Here is a 26824-nt window from a genome sequence, read left to right on the forward strand (position 1 = left end):
TTTGTCATCGTTCTGTGGCTTCGTGTCTGGCTTCAAATGAAAATTCACAGCCATCCACTCTCTGAGCCTCTAGTGCCCAGGAGAGACCAAAGTTCACATCCCTCTGTGCTCAGACGAGGACACATGGCAAGACTTTACTTGCACTCCTTCCTGTACTAGCTCACTGTTGCTCACATTTACCTTCCTTTGAGCACCAACAGCTTCTTCCCTCTTCTCTTGTGACCAACTGCACTCTACTAATACTTCAGTCTGTTAGGAACCATTATTTTTAATTGCCTTATTTGTTTTTACAAATGATATTTGTACCCATTGTTTACCTTTAAAATAATATTTCATTATTAAAAGAACTCATTGAGTCACGCTTAGAAGGAAAATGTAATACCTACATGATACTGTGCAAAGTTGCTCTGATCTGAAAACATAGCTACTAAATTAGTTTAGCATTAAATTAGTGGGTAATCGTGATACACGCTTCGTATGAGGCAGAAATTCTCTTCACATTTCACATTGTCAGAAAACTGCTGAAGTGTGTTTTAGAGATACTTTGTGAGATTAAGTTTTTACTATTCCCTTTTTATTTCTCTCATTTAAAAACAATGCCATGTGGCTTGTATTATCTAAAACGTGTAAACGATGGAGTAGAAAGATGTGAGAAGAATTTAGGAAATGTGGGGAAATGTGATTTTTTTTCCTGGTCATTATCAAAAACTAAATCAGTGATACAGTTCACATACATATAAGCATACAGCTTTATATGCTAATCGTTCAAGAAAATCTATATATATGCTGAATATTTCTATATTCAGTACACTTTCTGTATTCAAAACTCATTCTCTTCAGTGCCTATTTTACTGTTTTTGCACCTATTCCATTCCAGGATTTTATTAGGTAAATATTGTTTTTCATACATATAAAATGGATTTTTCTTTTATTTCACAGGAGTATCTATATTTTAGCATTAAGCTTTGTTATTTTTTCATAGTGTACAGTAATAAACTGGAGTTGCATTCAAATGACGTGGTTTATCATGTTAAATCTTTCACTCTTGATTCTGTATATTCTAGATAAAAAACAGAACTTAAGCTAAAGAAAAATGATTTTTATTAATAGTTTAGTATATTTTCAGTACTTTCACAAAGAAGGAACAACTGTTGCTTTGGTGAATTATAAAGTGTTTTATATAATGGACACAATATATTCATTTGTATTCTTTTGTTTTTCATGTTCTCCCAGAATGAGCACTGTGTTTATCCAGAATGAGTACATGATGAAAGAAAACAAGACCAGACTGATGGAATTGTAAGTGTCTTTGCGAATCCCTCCTGTTGTTACCCAGCAACGGTGACTGTTAATCTTTGTCCTTTGCCCTCTTGCATGACCTCATTTCCTCTGGTTCCGCTGCGTTTTCCTTTAGTGCTCGCACTGCCAAGACTGGAGGCTATTACAACTCACTTGCTTTCAGTACTGAATAAATGGTCTACCAGTTTGAACTTTTATACCAATATTTCTGCTCTCAGTATGTATTTCTCTTTTTCGTTCTGGAGAGTTGGACAGTGCACTTACGTGTTTTGGAGATAAAATAATACTATCAAAATACTGTATTGAAATGTAAAATCGATAACTAGTGGGAAGCAGCCACATAGCACAGGGAGATCAGCTTCGCGCTTTGTGACCACCTAGAGGGGTGGGATAGGGAGAGTGAGAGGGAGACACAAGAGGGAGGAGATATGGGGATATATGTATATGTATAGCTGATTCACTGTGTTAGAGAACAGAAACTAACACACCATTTTAAAGCAATTTATACTCCAATAAAGATGTTTAAAGAAAAAATACTGTGTATTGAAAGGCAGTATAATTTTTACTTCCTGAATATAATTATATTTTAACCAGAGCAGAAAGTTTCAGTATTTACTTAGAAAGTTATTACCCTTATGTATTTGTTTTTTTTCTTGTTTGTTTGTTTAGAGAATTAAGTTCAATACCAGTCTGTTGGAATTTTACTTCCTTTTTCATAACTTAATTTCATCGAATATATTTATTTAAGGAGAGAAGGAAACGGCTAAGCTGAAAAATTAACTGATTTTCTTGTCCAAGCAAGGAATGAAAGACAGAAAATCACTGTTAAGTGTTAGAAAAGCAAAATAATTCCAATAATATCATTATTTTATTTCTGTCCCTTTAAATATTGATGGCAGATCATGGTTGATTTTCATTTTTCAAAAATGTCCAAATATCATTATCAAATTTTATATTTTATTTTCAATATCATGGATAATATGTAACATTGCTGAGTGCTTATTATGTGCTAGATACTATTTTAAGCACCTTGTTTATATTAATTTATTTAATTTGCACAAGAATTTATGAGGGAAATAATATTGTAGCCACTATTTTATAGTTGAAGAAACAAAAGCCAAAAACAATATAAGTGGTGGGTATACAGGGATTTGAATACTACAAGGTGATTCTAGTTTCTATTTATGTGTTTTATCATTAACCATATAGATGTTCTGTTACCATTACTGCTTCCCCTGGCCAAAAAGAATAAATAGATATTTTTTAAAGTTCCGACTATTCTTGAGGCCTACGTAGCAGACATTTTTCTCCATTTGAATTTTTGGAACAGTTTATTATTAATTTTATGTTTCATTCAGATGGTTCTCTGCTATTTTCTAAGAAAAAAATATAAAGCAAAATAAAGAGTTCAGATACTAACTGTACACTTTAAAAATGATGAAACTACAAATGTGAAGGAAGCAGATTTCAAAACCTATAAAGTGTAAAAATTTAGAAAATCATCGATTTAGGTGTTTTTTAGTAGATTAGTGCAACTTAGACTTTATATTTCCAACAACAGAGTAAGGAATCTGCTACGGTCTGAGTGTTTGCATCCTCCCCAAACTTATATGTTGAAATCCTAATGCCCCACATGATGGTATTTAGGAAGTGAGGCCTTTGGGAGGTGCTTGGGTCATGACTCTGTAACCCTCATGAATAAAACTGATAGAATTGATTATACTTTATACATCAAAATCGTTACAGATTGCCTGGTTTATACAAGTCACTATGCTATGCAACTTATATGCATTAGTTTTAATACTGAATTCAACATTTGAGGTTTATATTATTATTATTCCCATTTACAGAAAAGTAGTTAAGATAAAGGGAAGAAAAACTGGGCTAAGTTTTGGCATTGGTTGGAATGTAAGAATATTTAATCAAGCAGAATGAGAAAGAAAAATACTTAAATATCAAAAAATAATTCAAATATTTTGATATATGTAGTAAAACACTTGGAATACTTAGAAAGTAATGATATTAAAAATAGTTTAAATAATCACACTTAAAACCAGTACTGCATAAAGATACTATACATCATTGTATGTAAAACTGCAAAATTATTTTCTTGAAAAATATCACAGTCAATTGAGGAAGGACCTTGGCTGTAATTGCCATTGAGGCATAGTAAATTTTTAAAATTCTGAGTAAATTGTGATGTATTTATTCAGATATTCAGTTGAATTGTATATTATCATAAATATAAAAGTCCACACTATATTTGAGTAATTTCTAGATCAACAGATACCAAAAAGCAATGAAAACTGTTTCACAAAATCATAAAGGAATGGGTTCTCCAAAGAACTTCTATGCATATTTCAGGAAATTCTAGAATAATGGGTCTAATCTTGAGAATCCAAATAATACATTTTGAATGTTACCTCTTCCATCTTATTTTCTTTCTATTAAGATGTCACAAGAAAGCCTTTGAAAATTAAGCAATTGTGAATTTGGGAGTTAGAAATCTGAGTTAAAATGGATTTTTGAGAGAGGGTGAAATACAAAATCTTTAAAAAAGTAAAATCACAAATTTTGAGTCAGTAAAAGGAAACTTTCCCAAGACATATGACATGTTATCTAAAGAGAGGAGGTAAGAGGACAGATTAAAAGGGGGGAAAAAAAAACCCTAAAGGATATTTTTTAGGAGAATAACTGGGGAACAGAGAGGATGGTTTAGTAAGTAATATCACAGCTCCCAACCCAGAATATAGGGACTGAGCATTACTAGGTGGCAGGAGAACTACAAAGAAGATTCTGATGGGTTGAAGAAATTCCAGCAGGTGATGAGGAGAACACACTAATGTAGTATTAACCAGAAGTCAGAAATGCAAAACCATAAACGTGTACTTTGTTTTCAGAAATCGAAGGCACTTTTAAAAATATAGAACTAAAATATTAAAACTGTGGAGACTGGTGAGAATAAGAATATCTGCAACCTACCAAGGGTGAGATACTTTATAGCAATAATAATCTTTAAAGCCTTAGAAGGAACCTATGAAGTAAGTATGATCGTTGCTGCTTTACAAAAATATGTTAGAAATTTACTCCAAGGGTTAAGAGTATGCACTGCTTATTCTGAGCCAAACACGAAGCACTCTGCATGGATCATTTCACTGAATTCCTTGACTTCCATACCCGGCTCTTTCCCACCCGACCCATGAGGCATCCTGGGCCGGAGAGCTTAACTCTACTCAAGCGTCCACACCAGTGCTTCCGGCATCCTGGGATGTGCACCTGCGAGCCTCTTTCTCTGTTGCAGGACTTTGTCATATCTGACCCTGACCCGGGAAATAATTACCAGGCATAGAAATCTAAAGCACTCCACGTATTTTCAAATGCCTCTCAACAGTTAGAAAACAGGAGACGCAAGAGGGAAGAGATTTGGGAATGTATGTATAGCTGATTCACTTTGTTATAAAGCAGAAACTAACACACCATTGTAAAGCAATTATACCCCAATAAAGATGTTAAAAAAGAAAACAAAGAAACAAATTAAAGCACAGTTAGCTTTACAGGGATGCATACCTCAGGGTTTTATTCCCACCAGGATTCTCTCTTTTAAAAGTATAAGGGTTGCTACATTGTGAGTATCTCACTGTATACATGAAAGGAAGAAAAGAAAGTATCAACTCACACATTTATTTTCATTGACTTCTCCAAGAGCCTGCAGAGGTAAATGGGAGAGATGCAATGCCTGGAAAAGCAAGATAGTCAAGCAGCTTCCACTGTTTTGGAGGAGAGATCCATAGTTATATGATTTCATGTAGACAGTTTCAGGTTAAGCTTACTTAGGCAAAGGAAAGTGTCACTTTAATCAGAGGAAAATGAAATTCAGATACAAAGTCACTGGTACTCTGTAATATTCATTACTATAGAGCTTTTTAATTTCCCTTAGAAAATGTGTGCATATGTGTGTATATTGCACATATATTTAGTTGTTAGTTTTATTTTCCCTTCAAGACTCAACTCATTTCTGTTTTGATCTCTGTGAAGCTTTATCACACTTTTCCAGCTCCCAAATACTCAGTTCTAATAATCTGTTTTGCTAATGCACAGTAAGAATTAAAATACAGTAGAACAATAAGAATTAGATTGAAAATAAGAAGAAAAGTCACCATCAGTATCTTAAAACTTCCTGACACATAAGAAATATAAACTATAAATATCACTTAATATAATTTTAGTAAACAAGTTAGATATGAAGACTATAAATATATTGATATACACTTGCTAAAAATACATATTTGTATACTTCACATTACTGTAGTCTAATAAGATTAAGTATTTTGAAAAAAAATTGAGATCACAGAGAGATGGAAAAAGGTAATAATAATAGAGCTTTGAAAATCAAAGTAGAACAGCGGATGGATAACCCAAGGATGTTCTCTGGAGATGACCCAAGGAAAGGCCCACACTCTGATCCTCTTTCAGTTAAAACTCAACAGTCCATTTGCTTTTTCTCCCCCTCATAAACTATCATGAAAGTTTTCCTGCTCAAGAACAACTGAACCAAAAGTCAGATGGACCAGTTATGCCACTGAAAAACCTTAAAAAGATAAAATTTTTACTCTTTTGCTCTTAAGAAAATTGCCATTTGTCAACCCCAAATCCATCTCTCTCCCACAGAAATAGGGTCATGGCTGGTCACATGGCTGCTCAGCTGGAGCCTAAATATTCCAGTCTTCTTTGCAGGCAGGAGGATACCAGATGACTAAATTCTCCTGAGTGTCTGTGAGCTGAAGTCACATGTACCACAACTAGGTATGGGTTCTGGGACAGCAGATGTGTGCTCTTACACACTCTTCAACATCTGCAGACAGAAGGGGCATGACTGTCACTCAGCTTCTGCCATGCAGACACATCAGCCCCCTAGAACATGGCAGAGCCATGGATGGGAGTAGTTCTGATTCTCTGAAGGGCAGTGTGGAAAAGAGCCATCGATCCACCCGCACCACTCACCTTGGGACTGTTAGAAGTGAGGGAATGAACTTCACTTTTCTCTGGGTCATCTCTGTCACAGCAGCCTAGTCTTCGCCCTCCCATAATCCTTTCTCAAAAAGACTCTTGACTGTGTTTTCTGTGTTGTCTAGTCCCAGCTGCAAGTGTTGTAAGACAGCAAAATAGGAAAAACATGAGGATACAAAGTAACTTTTTTAAAAATATATATTTATTTGGTTGCATCAGGTCTTAGTTGTGGCAGGAAGGCTCCTTAGTTGTGGCATATGAACTCTTAGTTGTGGCATGCATGTGGGATCTAGTTCCCTGACCAAGGATCGAACCCGGGCCTCCTGCCTTGGGAGGGCAGAGTCTTATCCACTGCACCACCAGGGAAGTCCCCAAAATAACTTTTTTACTCAAATCTCTCTGTTATTTTTTTTTTTTAAGTTCAGCATCAAATTACTCAGGGTCCATTCCTGGCTTCAACACACTGACGGTGAGTCACAAAATCTCTCTGGTTGCCTCACCTCTAAAATGGCCATAGTGATAATATTTATCTCATTATTACAAGGATTCAGTGTTATTGTTTATGTACACTGCTTAGACCATTCCGGCTCACAGTAAGCTATCAATAATGTTGCTGTTATGTGGTAAAAATGCCACTGCCAAACCCCTTGGCATATTTTCTGGCCTGAATCAGTTAGAGCCACAGTCAGGACAAAGAGAACCCTCCTGTGCATAGTAGCTGTCAGAGGTCAACAAACCTTTTCTGTAAAGGATCAGACAGTACAGGCATACCTTATTTTATTGTGCTTCTATTTTTTTTTTTTTTTTTTTTGCGGTACGTGGGCCTCTCACTGCTGTGGCCTCTCCCGTTGCGGAGCACAGGCTCCGGACGCGCAGGCTCAGCGGCCATGGCTCACGGGCCCAGCCGCTCTGCGGCATGTGGGATCTTCCCGGACCGGGGCACGAACCCGTGTCCCCTGCATCGGCAGGCGGACTCTCAACCACTGCACCACCAGGGAAGCCCCTATTGTGCTTCATTTTATTGTGCTTTCCAGATTTTCCATGTTTTCAAATTGTAGGTTCGTGGCACCCCTGCATCAAGAAAGTCTATGGGCTCCATTTTTCCAACAGTATTTGCTCACTTCATGTCTCTGTGTCACATTTTGGTAATTCTTACAATATGTCAAAGTTTTTTATTGTCATATTTGTTATGGTGACCTGTGATCAGTGATCTTTGATGTCACTACTATGATTCACTGAAGGCTCTGATGATGGTTAACACTTTTTTAGCAAAAAAAGTATTTTTTAGACATAAGGTATGAACATTGGTCTTTTTAGACATAATGCACTGCACATTTTATAGAGTACAATATAGTATACACATAACTTTTATATGCTCTCTGGAACCAAAAAAATTGTGTGACTCGCTTTATTGCAATATTCACTTTATTGCCATGGTCTGGAACCAAACTCATAGCATCTTAGAGGTATGTCTCTAAATCTTTTAGGCTTTGCTGGCCATAAAAGTGGTCTCAGCCACCTTATTCTGCTGTAGTAGTGCGAAAGGCCCCATGAATAAGCATGGCTGTATTCCAATAAAACTTTATAAAAACAGACAGTAGGATAGATTTAGCCAGCAGGCTGTTTGCCAAACTCTGAGTTAGACTAATGAATTATGGACAGGTGATAAATGCTGATACTGTGTTTCATCATTTCTTAGTAAGATGTTTACACAAAGTCACAGTAAAATGTGAACAGTTAATATGAAGATTCTCACTGTTAATTTTTCTATATTTACTGACGTCAGGCAGATGTTTTTTTATTCATCAAATCACTCAAACATTTATTGCTGTGCCTACTGAATTTGACACATTTTTATTTTTACATAATGTAAAACTGACAACCATAATATATGTTCTAAATTTGTACTTAGATTAATCAAGGAAATAACTGAACAACATTTGGTTAAGAATGTAGTACCTTTATCTCTGAATATTTATTGGAGAGGTAGGGAGAGACATAAAGCATCATCACAATTAGAATAACTAGATTAAAAACTGAGAAGATAAAATACATAATAAATTGACCCTGCAGGAAAATTCACTTTAGAGTAGAAGGAAAAACTTAAATAATAGCTTCTTGCGAGTAGGTCACGGCTCAAGATTACTTTGCCTTTAGCACTTTTGATAATTTACTAAGATGCATTACTTCTCACCCTCTTGTCTCTCCTGCGTTTTTTCTCCTTCCCATTTTTTTCCCTCTCTTACAATGAATGTGTTCAAACACATTCATCTTCCTCTCACTCCTGCCTTTAGAGTCACCTTGGACTTTCTATCCTCAATTCTGTCTGCAAGTAAAATAGTCTTGCATCTTCTCCCTCCCCATACTTCAACTTTAAGATTTAGACATAATAGTCGTAGGTAGAGCTTAGACTTGAAAAATGCAATTTGGAGATTACCAAGACTTCTGATCAGTTTGATTGCTAAAATATGTAAATAATTACATAAAGGGTTCATCTTGAATTCAGGGACTTATTGTAAAATGATATACATTGACACCCCAGGCCTAAATCCTTCTTTTTTCATGTATTCCAACTACTATCAATTAATTAATTTGAATGTATAAAGGAAATACAATGTTATGTATATATTCCTCTGTCAGTGCTCAGTGTATTTATATCTTCTAACATCTATATTTGCCTCTGAATGTCACACCATGACTAATTTTTGCATCAGATTCTAATCTGGGCAGCAACTCACAGAGACAGTGAGAGAGGAATCAAGCAGCTGATATCCATCCATTGGTGGTTACAAACCCTGATATGCTTTTGCTTCCCTTACCAGCAACCAGCAACATCAAAGCAAAGGAGAAGCCTACCGCATACCTCTTTGACATCAATCCTTCATGGTTTTCTTTATCCTATTCAAGTCAACACAAAGTTGTGAATAAGATAAAAAAGAAGTTTCTGATTTTCAAACCCTTCCAGTTAAAAGTCTCAAAATGAACTAGTGGCTTAGAGCTATCTTCCTTTCCACTGCTTTTACTAATGAGAAGCTAAAGCACATGGAGACTGTTCTGACCACAATCACACAGCACCGTAACTAGAACCTGGGCTTCCTAATCCTTATACAGAGCAGAGCAGGAGGTGTTCTGAAAGCACTCTGCAAAGTGGATGTGTCTGCTTCCCGCAGTAAATATGCTGAAGGAAGCCATTCACTCAAACTTGGCTGGATGGTGCTACAAAATACCTACCCCACTTTTCAAGAGTTTATCATGGTGAAAATAAGAAAAGACTGCTCAAACAATGTAAATCAGTCTTCTTCACAAATACTAAGTCCAGCAATTGGAAAGCCACGTTCATGGTTCATGTCACTCTTGGTATTTGCTTCATTTGGGAAATAGGGACTTTGAAAGATGGAGGACAGGCATTGCCATAACGATTTTAAGATTTTACCTGCCAGTTCCCTGCCATATTTTTAACAAATGAGCTCAGAGCATATCAGAATCGTCCTTAGGGACATCTAGGAATAAAATCTATTGCTCTCTAAAAACCCATGGTAAATAATGAATTATATTACCTAGATATTTGCAATGTGGAAAACTACTTTGGAAACCTGTACATGTAAACAACAGGAAAACAAAATCTAGTAACTATTATATAGCTCAAAAAATAACACCGTGTGAATACTGATTTCTTGGGGATTTGTTGCTAGAGCTAAAATTGCCATTCGTTTCTTCCCAAGCAGGACTATTTCAATGTTCTTTCTTACGTCACTTTTTAAATTATATTTAAATGACTGAAGTTGAACATATAAACTGTTCTGTAAACAGTTAAATTGACTGAATTTTTTGAGTGAAAAGAAATAACTATAATGCTGTTGTGTTGTTTTTAAAAAGAGTTTGTTTTACAGCAATTGCCTTTGTCTAAATGCAAAAAAAAAGAAATCATTGATTTAAAAATAGGAATAAAAAATTATTGAAATGGAGGAATAATTTTCTAAGCAGCTCTCATTCAATAGCCTAAACTCACAAAATAGTCTCCATCTTGTCCTAAAAATGGTATAAAAATGCTTCCTACATTTCAGAGTGACTTAGGTTTTTGTTTCTTTGTTTGCCTGTCTGTTTTGTTTTGGAATGGTGTGAGAATGTCTCATTTATTTATACTGTATTACAAAACTCAGAGAGATATTTTGGTGTAAAACGTAGATGCTAGATAAATGAAAGCATCTAATTCTGTTTACTTACCATGGTCCTGGAGCTAAAATCGTATAATCTTATTCTTTCCTCTGATTACTTTTCACACACTTGCTCGCTTATGGCTCTGAGGCTCCGGCCTCAGTGAATTTGGTGTTACTGACTATGAGACAGATGATAATCATATTCGTTGGGTAAACAAACAATACCAGGTGCAGGAGAAGGGGATACATTTGAAATTGCTTAAATCACAATTGAAATTGACTGTATTTGATTTTCCAAACCTTTGTGACTCTAAAGACTTTAGTTGCTTTGTTTTCTCAAACCTCCTGTGGGTTTAGGAAGAGAAGATAAACAACAGAATTGTTCTCAAAGCTCCTAGCTCACAGTAAGGAGGAAGGGATAAGTTAGTAACAGTTCTGACCAGCTCACACACGTCTCCTGAACAGGGCTTTAACATTTGTGCACCTCCCTCCTATAAATGTATACGGTTTTAACGACTGTAGGTAAAATGGATCAGAAAGTATAATGTGTAATTAAAAATATATGTTCTGACGTACTTCACTCAGTATGACAATCTCTGGGTCCATCCATGTTGCTGCAGATGGCATTATTTCATTCTGAGTAATATTCCATTGCATATATGTACCACATTTTCTTTATCCATTCTAGATTGTCACACTGAGTGAAGTCAGACAGAGAAAGAGAAGTACTGTATGATATCCCTTATATGCGGAATCTAAAAAGAAATGATACATATGAACCTATTTACAAAACAGACACAGGCTCACAGACTTAGAGAAGGAACTTATGGTTACCAGGAGGGAAGGCTGGGGGGAAGGGATAGTCAGGGATTTGGGGATCGACATGTACACACTGCTATATTTAAAATGGATAATGAACAAGGACCTACTGTATAGCACAGGGACCTCTGCTCAATATTATGTGGCAGCCTGGATGGTAGGGGAGTTTGGGGGAGAATGGATACATACATATGTATGTCTGAGTCCCTTTGCTGTGCACCTGAAACTATCACAACATTGTTAATTGGCTATACTCCAATATAAAATAAAAAGTTTTTAAAAAAAAGATACATGCACACAAAAAAATTAAGTTGTTATAAAATTTTAAAAAATATATGTTCTGATTTTTAGGTAGAATCTCCACAAATATGCAAATTCACTCAGGAAGTCTTATCTGAATGGTGTGATTGTATCCAAATATAACCTACAGTATGATATCTGGAATGTTTTCTCTCTCATCTTCCTAGAACACGTGTGATTTTTCCTTTTTAACGTTTAAAGGACTTTTTAAACATTTAACATTTTATTACGTTTCATATAATTAGTTCTTCTTATAAGATACCCAAGGATTGCTAATCTATTTATGCAGTTAAGAGACTTTCATTTAAAGTGAATGTTCAAAAGCTGACTTCAAATTATCATCCTCATAGCGTATGAGAAGCTGAATTGGGAACAGGGAGATTCTCGTCTTAAGGAAGCTCTTGATCGATACATACGGTTACTGAAAATGCAGCATCATTCTTAATATGCGTAGAAATTATGCTTTCTATGAAGCAAATAAGCTTATAATATCTTTTAAAAATTATGAGATGTTCTTGGAGACATATTTAAAAACCTGAGAGTACAACGAAATATGTTTAATGAAGCAAATCATGGATGTTTAACTGAAAGCCATACCAGCTTTACTATTGTTGGCAGCAGTGTTCGCCTCATGTTTTCATATTAATTTCTAATAAAGCTGGCGTTCTAAAGGAAAGAAGAATGTTAAGGATTCTTAGAAGCATCTCTGATGATATGCTTATTAGCTGAATCAATTTATTTCATGTAGATTTATTATATTTTCTCTTTTGAATCTATTCAGTTTATATATTTGTTTATAACAAATTGTTTCTATTTACAGGATACACTGATTCTTAGATAAGCTGGTGGAAAAATCACCAGAAACATCACATCAGATGAATCTCTATAGAGCATTTTTGATTTCCTCCCATATAGCCTATAGCCTACTAATAATTGTTTGATCTGCAAACATCCCTATACTCATTAACTGGGCAGTCTAAGCAAAATGTTTAATTCAAATTTGATCATGAAAACAAAGAAATCTAAACTTGAACATAAACCAAAGGGGGCATGGTGAAAATAAACACAAATGAAGACTGGATACCTTGAGTAATACTCATCTATTTTCATTGGACCTATGTTATTTTAATGCTCATTTCATTATGATCCATGTTTTGTTTTCCCCACAAAGTATTTGATTTTTACTTTATTTAGAGAGGAAAAAATTACCATCAAAACCCTAAAATTGGTGGGGGGCAGTCAAAATGTCAGTTTAAAAACTTTATTTTCTGAATGAAGTCAATTTACAGCTCAAAAAAATAAAAGAAAGAAAGAAAAGAGCACATGGAATACAGGTTTATGCAAACAATTACCCTGCTCTACACCAGTCTCTTGGTCGCATGTGACTGTCTGTGGCAATTAAGAGCAGGGCATTTGGGGAGACAGAGATGGATTGTTTCCAATTCATCCTTTGCTACTTTATGATCTTTTGGCGTTGTCTAACCTTTCTCTATCTCCTTTTACAAGACAACAAAGTGAAATAATAATAGTACATGACCTACAGGGATGTTTTGAAAATTAAATGAGAGAACACAAAATACTTACCCTAGAGCTTTGTATGCATTAATAAATGCTCATTATTAATAATGGTTTTAGTAGTAGTAAATAAGCAACTAATTAAACAAGTAATAAAAAGGATATTAATGTTATATGAGTCCAGAATATATATCCTAGAAACATTTTGAAAAGTGAATAATAAAAAGTTTTTTCCATAGCCAAAAAAAGTAATTATGAATTTTTTAAAAAACACCCTTTCACACACTAAATCTTTCTAAGCAAAGACCTTCCCTTCAGTACTTTGTAAGTAAATGATAGAAAAGGTTAGTGTAATTCAGAGAAAGTCAGGGAAGGAAGTGAATATTGAATGCTTAGTGAGCCCCATCCTCAGTGGAAACACGCTGAATCCAAAGATTTCCAATGACCCTCTTGGGAGCAACATAAGTCAACTTCCAGAAGTTAGCAACTCAGGCTTTACAATTTCACTCTGTGGTCATTTTCATCTCCTGCTTTCTCAACTATTATTAATCACATCAAAATAAAGAAACAGAAAGGGCTTCCCTGGTGGCGCAGTGGTTGAGAGTCCTCCTGCCAATGCAGGGGACACGGGTTCATGCCCCAGTCCAGGAAGATCCCACATGCCGCGGAGTGCCTGGGCCCGTGAGCCATGGCCGCTGACCCTGCGTGTCCGGAGCATGTGCTCCGCAATGGGAGAGGCCACAACAGTGAGAGGCCTGCGTACCACAAAAAAGAAAGAAACAAAAAAAGAAAGAAAGAAAAGAAAGAGAAAGAAGAAAGAGAAAGAAAGAAAGAGATAAGGTCTTCTAGGGCATCAGGAGGGGTGAACTGGAGGGATTATTTCTCCTATTTCAGCTGTGAGATGCAGTGGTGGACAGATACGTGTTGGAATGCATCAGAGCATTATTAAGGAGAAAAAAGATAGAGCACTTTGTGTCTCTGTTCTGAAAAAAGGAAGTAGAGCAAGGGGGGCCAGGACCTCCCTTGGACTGAGCAGCTGCCTTGGCACTTAATTTGAAAAGACATGCAGATTTCTAAACAGCCATCAGCGATGTCCTTCACCTCTGGGCACTTAAAGCACAGAGAACAGGGGATCCCCCTGGGGACCCATGGTTGCAGATGGACCAAAAAGTCTTTTCTAGAGAGATGGACTGTCTGAAATTGAATGCAAAACCTGTGCAGATGTTCATTTGTGCATTCTGGAGATAAATCCACAGTTCAGAATAGAAACGCAAAAGAGATTATCAGACACACACATACCTGAAAGTTTTTAATGCCCATAGATATTCTTTAGCAGCATGGAACATGCATAGAATCATGGACTAACAGAACTGGAAGGAACATCAGTAGTCAACTAATTATTCACCCTTCTGATTTTAGAGATGATGATATTGGGAATCCAAGAAGCCAGGTGACTCTGGCCCATGATCACAATAAGAAAGCTTATAAGTGGTAGGTTCAAACATAGGAACCATGTTTTTCTCTCCCCATTCAATGATCTTTACATTATATATTTGCATCAATATTGATTATTGTCTGACCATAGCATGTACATACAATATATCAGGCACCACTTTACGTACTAAATGCATTATATAATTTAATCCTTTGGTTGAGTGATGATGGAGATCATGGTAATGATGATATTAGTGACTTGCTAGCCACCAACTCCTACATGACAGAAGTAAAAGGAAATGTGGCCAGGAAATATTGATCTTTCATTAAATATTGTATCCTGCATAAAGAGAGCCAACAAGATGCTGAAAGAATACACAGAACACTCACCCATTTGTCACTCAATTAGATTTAGAAAAGGAACTCATTGAATTCTAAAAGCAATGAACCTTGAGAAGATCCAAACTGACCCAGGGTTATTAACTTTTAAATGCCCAGACAGAATCACACAGTAGGAGACTTCTGTGAACGTTCTTTGCGAATAGTGTCACTATATTTAGGCTCATTCATTGATTTTAAAAAAAGAAAAAAATATTTACTTTTTCAGTTACTTATAAGGGAACAATTAAAATGTAATCATCGAAACTGAGCAAACAGCTCTATGAATAAGCACAAGATGAGATTATGAATTGACAAACTGGAAATCGTTTCAACAATTTCTGGTAGGCAAGACTTTCCTCAATTTTAGTCACTGTTAATGAAATGAAAGGTCTTCTATAAGGTTTTAAACTTTTGTATTTTTCAAGGAATAATTATCTTTTTAGCCTAAGTTTTTTTTAACATTTTTATTGGAGTATAATTCCTTTACAATGGTGTGTTAGTTTCTGCTTTGCAAAAAAATGAATGTTATATATATACATATGTTCCCATATCTCTTCCCTCTTGCGTCTCCCTCCCTCCTACCCTCCCTATCCCACCCCTCTAGGTGGTCACAAACCACCGAGCTGATCTCCCTGTGCTATGCGGCCCCTTCCCACTAGCTATCTACCTTACGTTTGGTAGTGTATAGAGATTGGTAGAGTCCATGCCTCTCTCTCGCTTTGTCACAGCTTACCCTTCCCTCTCCCCATATCCTCAAGTCCATTCTCTAGTAGGTCTGTGTCTTTATTCCTGTCTTACCCCTAGGCTCTTCATGACATTTTTTTTTCTTAAATTCCATATATATGTGTTAGCATACGGTACTTGTCTCTCTCTTTCTGACTGACTTCACTCTGTATGACAGACTCTAGGTCTATCCACCTCATTACAAATAGCTCAATTTCGTTTCTTTTTATGGCTGAGTAATATTCCATTGTATATATGCGCCACATTTTCTTTATCCATTCATCCGATGATGGGCACTTAGGTTGTTTCCATCTCTAGGCTATTGTAAGTAGAGCTGCAATGAACATTTTGGTACATGACTCTTTTTGAATTATGGTTTTCTCAGTGTATATGCCCAGTAGTGGGATTGCTGGGTCATATGGTAGTTCTATTTGTAGTTTTTTAAGCAACCTCCATACGGTTCTCCACAGTGGCTATATCAATTTACATTCCCACCAACAGTGCAAGAGGGTTCCCTTTCCTCCACACCCTCTCCAGCATTTATTGTTTCTAGATTTTTTGATGATGGCCATTCTGACTGCTGTGAGATGATATCTCATTGCAGTTTTGATTTGCATGTCTCTAATGATTAGTGATGTTGAGCATTCTTTCATGTGTTTGTTGGCAGTCTGTATATCTTCTTTGGAGAAATGTCTATTTAGGTCTTCTGCCCATTTTTGGATTGGGTTGTTTGTTTTTTTGTTATTGAGCTTCATGAGCTGCTTATAAATTTTGGAGATTAATCCTTTGTCAGTTGCTTCATTTGCAAATGTTTTCTCCCATTCTGAGGGTTGTCTTTTGGCCTTCTTTATGGTTTCCTTTGCTGTGCAAAAGCTTTGAAGTTTCATTAGGTCCCATTTGTTTATTTGTGTTTTTATTTCCATTTCTCTAGGAGGTGGGTCAAAAAGGATCTTGCTGTGATTTATGTCATAGAGTGTTCTGCCTATGTTTTCCTCTAAGAGTTTGATAGTTTCTGGCCTTATATTTAGGTCTTTACTCCATTTTGAGCTTATTTTTGTGTATGGTGTTAGGGAGTGATCTAATCTCATACTTTTACATGTACCTGTCCAGTTTTCCCAGCACCACTTATTGAAGAGGCTGTCCTTTCTCCACTGTACATTCCTACCTCCTTTATCAAAGATAAGGTGACCATATGTGCATGGGTTTATCTCTGGGTTTGATCTTTCTGTTTTTGTGCCAGTACCATACTGTCTTGATTACTGTAGCTTTGTAGTATAGTCTGAAGGCAGGGAGCCTGATTTCTCCAGCTCCGTTTTTCGTTCTCAAGATTGCTTTGGCTATTCGGGGTGTTTTGTGTTTCCATACAAATTGTGGAGTTTTTTGTTCTAGTTCTGTGAAAAATGCCAGTGGTAGTTTGATAGGGATTGCGTTGAATCTGTAGATTGCTTTGAGTAGTAGCGTCATTTTCACAATGTTGATTCTTCCAATCCAAGAACATGGTATATCTCTACATCTATTTGTATCACCTTTAATTTCCTTCATCGGTGTCTTATAGTTTTCTGCATACAGGTCTTTTGTCTCCTTAGGTAGGTTTATTCCTAGATATTTTATTCTTTTTGTTGCAGTGGAAAATGGGAGTGTTTTCTTGATTTCACTTTCAGATTTTTCATCATTAGTGTATAGGAATGCCAGAGATTTCTGTGCATTAATTTTGTATCCTGCTGTTTTACCAAATTCATTGATTAGCTCTAGTAGTTTTCTGGTAGCATCTTTAGGATTCTCTGTGTATAGTGTCATGTCATCTGCAAACAGTGACAGCTTTACTTCTTGTTTTCCAATCTGGATTCCTTTTATTTCCTTTTCTTCTCTGATTGCTGTGGCTAAAAATTCCAAAACTATGTTGAATAATAGGGGTGAGAGTGGGCAACCTTGTCTTGTTCCTGATCTTAGTGGAAGTCTTTATAAGAAATTTTTTAACAGCAAGCTGCTTGATGAAAGGAACAGAAGATCCACTCTGGAACATAATAGTGGGTACAGAGCAATAGATGAGAAAAGAGGAAGATTGAAAGGAAGGTCACCAGTGTCTGAAAATACTAACATGAAGAATAAGTCCTAGGGCATTGCATGAGCTGAGTAACCTGAAAGGCCCTTTTTCAATAAAATGTTTCTAATTAGTTGCCTTTGACAGAGACTTGAATGGCAATATTTAGATTTTGTCCTTCACCTTCTTAGCACCCTACTTTGTATTAGGCGAAATACTGACTCAAACAAGGCCATAGTGGTTGAAATACCTTGTTTCATATGTCCCTGGTCTTGAGCTTCCTTGCCAATATGTGCCTCTTCAAACTGAGCCAACTGGCTGCCAGTTTCACTTTGAGGAACTTTTTGGACATGTACTAATGCAAGAAATTATATCCAGCTTTGCTCTTAAATCAGAACTGCACCAACTTTTCATTCCACTACTTCAAGAAAATAATTGATAAAATCAGCCATGGTGATTTAAGAGTCATTTCTATCTTCAGTACACTACAGCCCTTTCATTACAATACATTTGTTGCTTTGGAGGTTGGGTAGGATTCCCAGATTTCCCTTGAACCCCTGGTGTTCTGTATTTTAATATCTGATTCTAACATCTAGGGTCCAACATTTTGATAGTTAGTTTACTGCCTTTAGGATGAGATTTAGCATCTGCAGTTCAGCAGGATACATGATTGTCTGATCTATACTTTTTCCAGCTACTTGGATACAGAAAAGACTTTTCCTAGCGAAGTTATATACTTGCTGCACGTGTCTTATACGTGTTCAGGTGTGCTGGCTGGGACAGGAACAGAGCTCCCTGTAGCACTGTATTCAAGACAGCAACAAATGACAGCACAGCTCACAATCCTCAGGCTTCTTTTCAGCTCCCCAGGGGCTATCTTAGCATGTAGTGTGGAATCTTGGAGACGGTGAACAAAAATGTCATCCTTCACTCATATTCTTCTTTATCTTATAACAAGGACTATCACCTGCCGTATTGGGGTCAGGAAATCCTTACCTGGGAATAGTGACACTAGCACTCAAAGGCTGACCTATATTTATATAAGAAATCATTGCTCAGCTAATGTTACATACATCCTTGCTCTACGTTTTACTGTATCTCTGAGCCATGGTTTTAAAAGTGTTTTACTCCCATATAAGTTCTGTTTACTTGTTCAGTTCCCATTAGCTTTATAACACAACATAGAACCTGAACAGAAAATATATTTTATGAAGATTCCAGGGTGATCGGTGCTCGCCATGACAGTTTCAAAGGCTCAGATCCATGCAATCAAGTATCTTTATGCTGTTAGTCATGACTTTCTCCTTTGAAATGATTGCCCGCCATCTGTTATTTCACGTATTAAATCTTTGTTGCTGAGCAGCAAGCCAATTTGCCTTCATGACTTTACCAAAAAAAAGCATTTAAAATTCCTTTATGCAGGATGTAATTGCTTCAACTCAGTGTTCTTTTAAATTCCAGATAAAAATTGAACATGTGCATGTGAAGTACACAGCAATCAGATACTGAAGTCATTAGCTATGCAGTCACACAACCCCTTAGAAGGCTGTTCACAGTTTAAACCCTACATTATCACAGTGTGTAACTGTTGCAAACTTTGCTCATTAAAAATGAGGATGTGTATGTGATAGCTAAGCAAAACCTTTGTTAGTAATTTCATGAGGCAGCAAATTGTTGCCATTTACATCTGTAACTAAACTATTTTTGGATTGTACCTTTCTGTCTCATGGATGTGTGTTTTGTATATAACTGATTCCTCTGTATTGCCATTGATCTAATGACTCAATTTGCATCCCCTAATTGATTTCATAGTATAAAGAACTGCTTAACTTGGAGTACATAGGGACGTGATATTCATAAGGCCATGACAATATGAAGGGCAAATACTATATATTGCCTTAAACTTTTCTTAATATATTCATAGATTTCTGTGATGCATCATAGTTTACTCTCATGGAAAGATAGTGAGAGATAGTAGTACCCTCACCTTCTGGCCAAGGGCAGGATTTCCTGAGTAAGACTAACTCACAATAGAAGTTATCCCGAGTAGTCAAGGAAGAATGCCCAAGAGTTCACCTAAACTAAGAGCAATTTAGGCAGTGTTTATTGCAGTCCAGTCCAAAATACTCAGTGTCTCAAATAAACATTGCAAATGATGATGGGAACTAAAGTTAAGGAATAGTTTTATAAGCCTAAGTAGACAGGCTATTTACAGACAAAAATGTAGTAACTGGTAACAGTTATTATTAGAAATAAGGACTAAGGATGGAAAATGGCAGGACTAAATCAAAGCTATATATTAGACAAGAAACGCAGAATGCAGACTAAAGTTGAAACCAAAATTTTTCAAACTGGAGCACATGGGTTTGAAATAAGGCTTTGCAAATTCAATTCAGGCAGTGAGGTTTTTATTATTGGCATGTAAGTTTCCAGGAGAATGAACTGAAAATTGGGAAACTAACATAAAATCTCAGTGTTGGCACTAGAATGCAGAATCTTACAGCAGTTCAACAGAGAGGATTACCAAGTATCTGCAGAGCCCTCCAAGTCAAGGGCAGAGTGAGTGAAGAAACTCCCAAAGTTATCACCGTCCTGGCACCTGCATGGGTCATGTACGGAGGGCAGAGCTGAGTGTCAGGGATGTCAGTTATGGGCCTGGCAATGTTGTTGCAAAAGCAAAGGCTGGGGAATGAGCAAAGGCATCGTTCTAAATGTGTTAGTTTCATCTGTGGTGATTAATTTTTTTTAACTTTTTCTTTTATATTGCAGTATAGTCGATTAACAATGTTGTGTTAGTTTCAGGTGTGCAGCAGTGATTCAGTTATACATATACATGTATCTGTTCTTTTTCAAATTCTTTTCACATTTAGGTTGTTATATAATATTGAGCAGAGTTCCCTGTGCTGTACAGTAGGTCCTTGTTGGTTATCATTTTAAATGTACACAGCAGTGTGTACATGTCAACCCCACACTCCCTAACTATCCCTCCCTGCCACCCTTCCCCTCTGGTAACCATAACTTCATCCTCTAAGTCTGTGAATCTGTTTCTGTTTTGTAAATAAGTTCATTTGTATCACTTTTTTAAGATTCTGCATATAAGCGATATCATATGATAATTCTCTTTCTCTGCCTGACTTACTTCACTCAGTATGACAGTCTCTAGGTCCATCCATGTTGGATGCAAATGGCATTATTTCATTATTTTTAATGACTAATATTCCATTGTATATATGTACCACATCTTCTCTATCCATTCCTCTATTGATGGACATTTAGGTTGCTTCCATGTCCTGGCTATTGTAAATAGCACTGCAATGAGCATTGGGATGCATATTTCTTTTCAGACCATGTTTTTCTCTAGATATATGCCCAGTTGTGGGATTGAAGGATCATATGGTAGCTCTATTTTTTGTTTTTTAAGGAACCTCCATACTGTTCCCCATAGTGGCTGTGTCAATTTACATTCCCATCAACAGCGTACGAGGATTCCCTTCTCTCCACACCCTCTTCAGCATTTATTGTTTGTGGATTTTTTGATGATGGCCATTTTTGACTGGTGCGAGGTGATACCTCATTGTAGTTTGATTTGCATTTCTCTAATAATTAGTGACGTTGAGGAGCTTTTCATGTGCTTCTTGCCCATCTGTATGTCTTCTTTGGAGAAATGTCTATTTAGGTCTTCTGCCCATTTTTTGATTTTTTTTTTTTTTGATATTAAGCTGCATGAGCTGGTTGTAAATTTTGGAGATTAATCCCTTGTCAGTTACATCATTTGCAAATATTTTCTTCTATTCCGCGGGTTGTCTTTTCCTCTTGTTTATGGTCTCCTTTGCTGTGCAAAAGCTTTTGAGTTTAGTTAGGTCCCATTTGTTTATTTTTGGTTTTATTTTCCATTACTCTGGGAGGCGGATCAAAAAAGATATTGCTGAGATTTACGTCAGAGAGTGTTCTACCTATGTTTTGCTCTAAGAGTTTTATAGTGTCCGGTCTCACATTTAGGTCTTTAATCCATTTTGAGTTTATTTTTGTGTATGGTGTTAGGGAGTGTTCTAATTTCATTCTTTTACATGTACCTGTCCAGTTTTTTTAGCACCACTTACTGAAGAGGCTGTCTTTCCTCCACTTTATAGTCTTGCCTCCGTTGTCATTGGTTAATTGAGCAAAGGCATTTTTCTAAATAAGCTAGTTTTCATTTGTGGAGATTACTGAATATTGCATGTTATTTATTATATGTTTGTCTGTTTCCAAATCAATAATACTCTGAAAACCAGGTTTCTTCTTCAGTTTTAATTCTTAAATTCAAGTTCCTGGAACTGTGACAGACTATCTCCTTTGTTGTCACCAGCAGAGCTTTTTAAACACACAGATTGTTATGTTTCAATCCAATCTTAGGGTATTATCCAGAAATCTATATTTTTAAAGATTCCTAGGTGATTCTGGTATATATCCAGGTTTGAAAGCTACTGTAAAGAATCACATTGCGACTCAGAAAAATAATTGATAAGAAAGAATTCAGACAGAAAGATTAAAAGAGTGAAAATCTGTCAGTATTTGAATAATAAAGAATGAATTTCCAAAAAATGAAACATCTGATTACAGGAGGTGACATCCAACAAGGGAGGCATAAAAAAGGGAGAAAGAAAAAAAGTCAAGAAAGCTTTAAAACCAGAGCACCGTTTGATTTATATTCACCTAAGGAGATAGAAAACGATTTCACTTTTTCAAGTAAGAGTAATCAGTCCAGAGCTTTCTGGAACCCTGATGTTGGGAGATTTAAAGGCATGGAATTATAAAAGTAAGAATGAAAACATATTGAAACATAAAAAAGGTAAAGGAGACAGCCTGCCTGTGAGGTATATTCTATGAGTTATCTAATTATAATCATACTTAATGAAAAGCAACAGGCATAAGGAAACAAATGAAAAAATATTTTACATGTAGACATGATTTCCAAGGTTCTGACATGTGCAGGAAAATTCTTGAGTTTAAAGATAGTGAAGTCAAATGCCTGTGGTAATGGGAAATCTTCATTCAGTAAAAATAAATGGTTGGTTATATAGGCAATGACATGAGACGTTCATGGAAATGTGTGAATCATTTAGAATGGTCATACTCTTTTTTTTTTTTTTTTTTTTTTTTTTGTGGTACGCAGGCCTCTCACTGTTGTGGCCTCTCCCGTTGCAGAGCACAGGCTCCGGATGCACAGGCTTAGCGGCCATGGCTCACGGGCCCAGCCGCTCCGCGGCATGCGGGATCTTCCCGGACCGGGGCACGAACCCACGTCCCCTGCATCAGCAGGCGGACTCTTAACCACTGCGCCCCCAGGGAAGCCCTAGAATGGTCATACTCTTGATTAGCAACATGGATCATACTCTGAAGGTATATAGAAAGTGCATTTTTTTAGATAAAAGGAGAAACTATAATGGAAGAATTCCGTTTTGAGGACTGTTCTCAAAAGAGAAATAGTACTTTTAGCAGGTGGTGTTTTAATGCGTTTAGTGAGATTTGCTATGGGGATCCCTGAAACCTCTCTGTTCTTGTCATAAAGGCATTTTTACTTCTTTGAGTATTTGGGGTAACCTGAGGTGATGGGTTCATGCTGAATCTCACAAAAATGCCTGCAGCTCATTTTCACTAGTTTCAAATTTGATTTCAAAAGTTCCACAGGTGATTTTAACATATTTTCGACCACATTCCTTATCAAGCTACTACCTCCATTTAAAAATAACAACTCTGGGCTTCCCTGGTGGCGCAGTGGTTGAGAGTCCGCCTGCCGATGCAGGGGACACGGGTTTGTGTCCCGGTCTGGGAAGATCCCACATGCCGCGGAGCGGCTGGGCCCGTGAGCCATGGCCGCTGAGCCTGCGCGTCCGGAGCCTGTGCTCCGCAACGGGAGAGGCCACAACAGTGAGAGGCTCGCGTACCGCAAAAAATAAAAAATTAAATATAAATAAATAAATAACAACTCTATTCTTGATGGAGACGCCACTTAGACACGGCTAAACACTGTGAGAGAATTAAGCTTTAGAAAAGTGTTTTAGATATTTGTTTATGAAGAGCTGAAAAATTTAAAAATCATAGTTTGGATGTTCTGTGGAAGAGGGAATAAAAGTGAGGGAAAATATACAACTAAGTATAAAGTTTTAAAGTAATTTTGTAATTAGGAACTGGCAATGGTAATTCAACCCAACAAAAGAATCTTAGAAGAGTCTGATAGGAAGGAAGCTGGAACTGAAGAATCATGGAAGAAACTGGCAAGGAAACAGCTTTTCAAGGGAGGCTGAGTGCACTGCAGTTAACTGCTCCCTGCAAAAATGAAGTGACAAGTCAGGAAAGCCTTTAGTGTCTTGGTGGCCAGAACATCCAAGGGTGCTGGAGGTGGGTGACAGAGAACAAAGGATTAAGGGATGAGTGCAGAGGGGACACAGTGATTAGAGAAGGCATTGATGGTTCACGTAATAGAAGTTGGAGAATGAAAAAGCAGAAGGTTCAGAAAAAATTAGCGTTGTGTAACGCAGAGAATTTTTAAAAAATCATTCCCTGTGCCTATTTTTCTGGATGCCATGTCAGCGAGTATAATACATGTGTTTCTAGCAGCTACATGTTACAGGAGAGTGTTGTGAGTCACTCTAGCTGTAGATTTAGTTAAATATTCATTTCTTAATCTCTGGGTCATGAACTTCATCTCCCCCCTCAAAACACAGTGAGGTACGTTTTGTTGTAAAGAATAATGGAAGCTTCTTAAGCTGTTCTGTGAAAGAAGCATTGTGATTAATATGGAGAATCTGGGGCTTCTGTTGGACACCTTGGAGAGGTAAGGGCAGCAGCGGAGGTCACACCTGCATGGGCCAGTTCTGAGAGAGGACATGTCCAGTCAGGCGTGAGGCTGGAGGACGGGTCCATTGGGGCGTGGGGGGCAGTGACCCCCCAAAACCCTCTCCACTAGTGTGTGAAAACACAGTAGCAAAGGGAAGAAAAAGGCTGATCACTGTCCTATGTCCTCTGTTGAAAAGAAGTTAAAATATACTTGATAACATTGCCCACAGCACTTTAAAGCCTACCCTTTTGAAGGACAAAAGGGCATTTTACTAAATAAGTTGCACTGTCCCTTTCTCCCCAGGGCTCAGCCTGCAGTTTCTGCAGCTCTAATTTCAAGAGGAAGTAAAGACGGTAAGACAAGAGATAAACCACATTCAAGTAATATAATAACTGGACTCTTGCTCTAAACCACAGAATTGGGCAAATGATCTGGTAAAAAGAGAGAGCTGGTTTTCATGCAGCACTCCTCAGCATGAAGGGCAGAGATGCTCCAGAAAACAAAAAAATGCTATATTTTTTCCATCAGTTTCAAAAGAGTGACTAAACTCCTAATGCCAGAACTTATATGAATCTAAATGTGACTTTGATGAAAAGTCATGCTTTGGCATTCTCTGAAGGAACATGGTATAAAGCTATAGCTATAGTGATTTTTTAAACATTTTTTGGTTTAATTGAAAATATTAGTTATGTAAATTATCCAAATTTATATGCAATCATTAAAATTTTGCTTTGCCTCTTACTAACATTTTCACTCTAAAACCAATATATAATTTCTTCAACTCCAACAGGAACTGGGATAAATTAGAGGATTTTATTTTATGAGATGAATATTATGCATAAATGTAGATTTCACAGCTATTCTCTGTAAGTTTACTTCTCACTTTCCCTTTATAGATCTGACCAAAAAATCCCAAAACTAAATATTCAGGAACCTTTTTATATCCTTTAAAGATCTCTAACTCCCTTATTATGTCCTTTGAGTAAATGAAAAGTCTGCATTTCTTAAATAATCTCCTTTTATTAAACTGTCAGCACGTTGAAATTTTATTTAAATTAGACAGAAAAGTATTTTGTCTGTGTTTTAGTTGTTGGTTTTTTTTTTATTAACATCTTTATTGGGGTATAATTGCTTTACAATGGTGTGTTAGTTTCTGCTTTATAACAAAGTGAATCGGTTATACATATACATATGTTCCCATAGCTCTTCCCTCTTATGTCTCCCTCCCTCCCACCCTCCCTATCCCACCCCTCCAGGCGGTCACAAAGCACCGAGCTGATATCCCTGTGCTATGCGGCTGCTTCCCACTAGCTATCTGCCTTACGTTTGGTAGTGTGTATATGTCCATGCCTCTCTCTCGCTTTGTCACAGCTCACCCTTCCCCCTCCCCATATCCTCAAGTCCGTTCTCCAGTAGGTCTGTGTCTTTATTCCTGTTTACCCCTAGGTTCTTCATGACTTTTTTTTTCTTAAATTCCATTTATATATGTTAGCATACGGTATTTGTCTTTCTCTTTCTGACTTAATCACTCTGCATGACAGACTCTAGATCTATCTACTTCATTACAAATAGCTCAATTTCGTTTCTTTTTATGGCTGAGTAATATTCCATTGTATATATGTGCCACATCTTCTTTATCCATTCATCCGATGATGGGCACTTAGGTTGTTTCCATCTCCAGGCTATTGTAAATAGAGCTGCAATGAACATTTTGGTACATGACTCTTTTTGAATTTTGGTTTCCTCAGGGTATATGCCCAGTAGTGGGATTGCTGGGTCATTTGGTAGTTCTATTTGTGGTTTTTTAAGGAACCTCCATATGGTTCTCCACAGAAGGCTGTATCAATTTACATTCCCACCAACAGTGCAAGAGGGTTCCCTTTTCTCCACACCCTCTCCAGCATTTATTGTTTCTAGATTTTTTGATGATGGCCATTCTGACTCTTGTGAGATGATATCTCATTGTAGTTTTGATTTCAATTTCTCTAATGATTAATGATGTCAAGCATTCTTTCATGTGTTTGTTGGCAGTCTATATATCTTCTTTGGTGAAATGTCTATTTAGGTCTTCTGCCCATTTTTGGATTGGGTTGTTTTTTTGTTATTGAGCTGCATAAGCTGCTTGTAAATTTTGGAGATTAATCCTTTGTCAGTTGCTTCATGTGCAAATATTTTCTCCCATTCTGAGGGTTGTCTTTTGGTCTTGTTTATGGTTTCCTTTGCTGTGGAAAAGATTTGAAGTTTCATTAGGTCCCATTTGTTTATTTGTGTTTTTATTTCCATTTCTCTAGGAGGTGGGTCAAAAAGGATCTTGCTGTGATTTATGTCATA

At 36.8% G+C, this 26824-nt stretch overlaps 1 long non-coding RNA gene across 1 annotated transcript in view; it reads left to right on the forward strand.

Annotated features, from left to right (window-relative positions):
• The first annotated feature begins 1275 nt into the window (after positions 1 to 1275).
• The window catches only part of LOC132504416 (uncharacterized), a 48913-nt gene continuing 23364 nt past the window's right edge, over positions 1276 to 26824 (forward strand). Inside the window, exons 1-2 of the long non-coding RNA XR_009534878.1 lie at positions 1276 to 1299; positions 24797 to 24873. This is a non-coding gene — a long non-coding RNA (uncharacterized LOC132504416). The remainder of the gene's footprint in view (positions 1300 to 24796; positions 24874 to 26824) is intronic.

The sequence above is a fragment of the Lagenorhynchus albirostris genome, chromosome 14 (genome assembly GCF_949774975.1).
Source record: "Lagenorhynchus albirostris chromosome 14, mLagAlb1.1, whole genome shotgun sequence".
NCBI lineage: Eukaryota > Metazoa > Chordata > Mammalia > Artiodactyla > Delphinidae > Lagenorhynchus > Lagenorhynchus albirostris.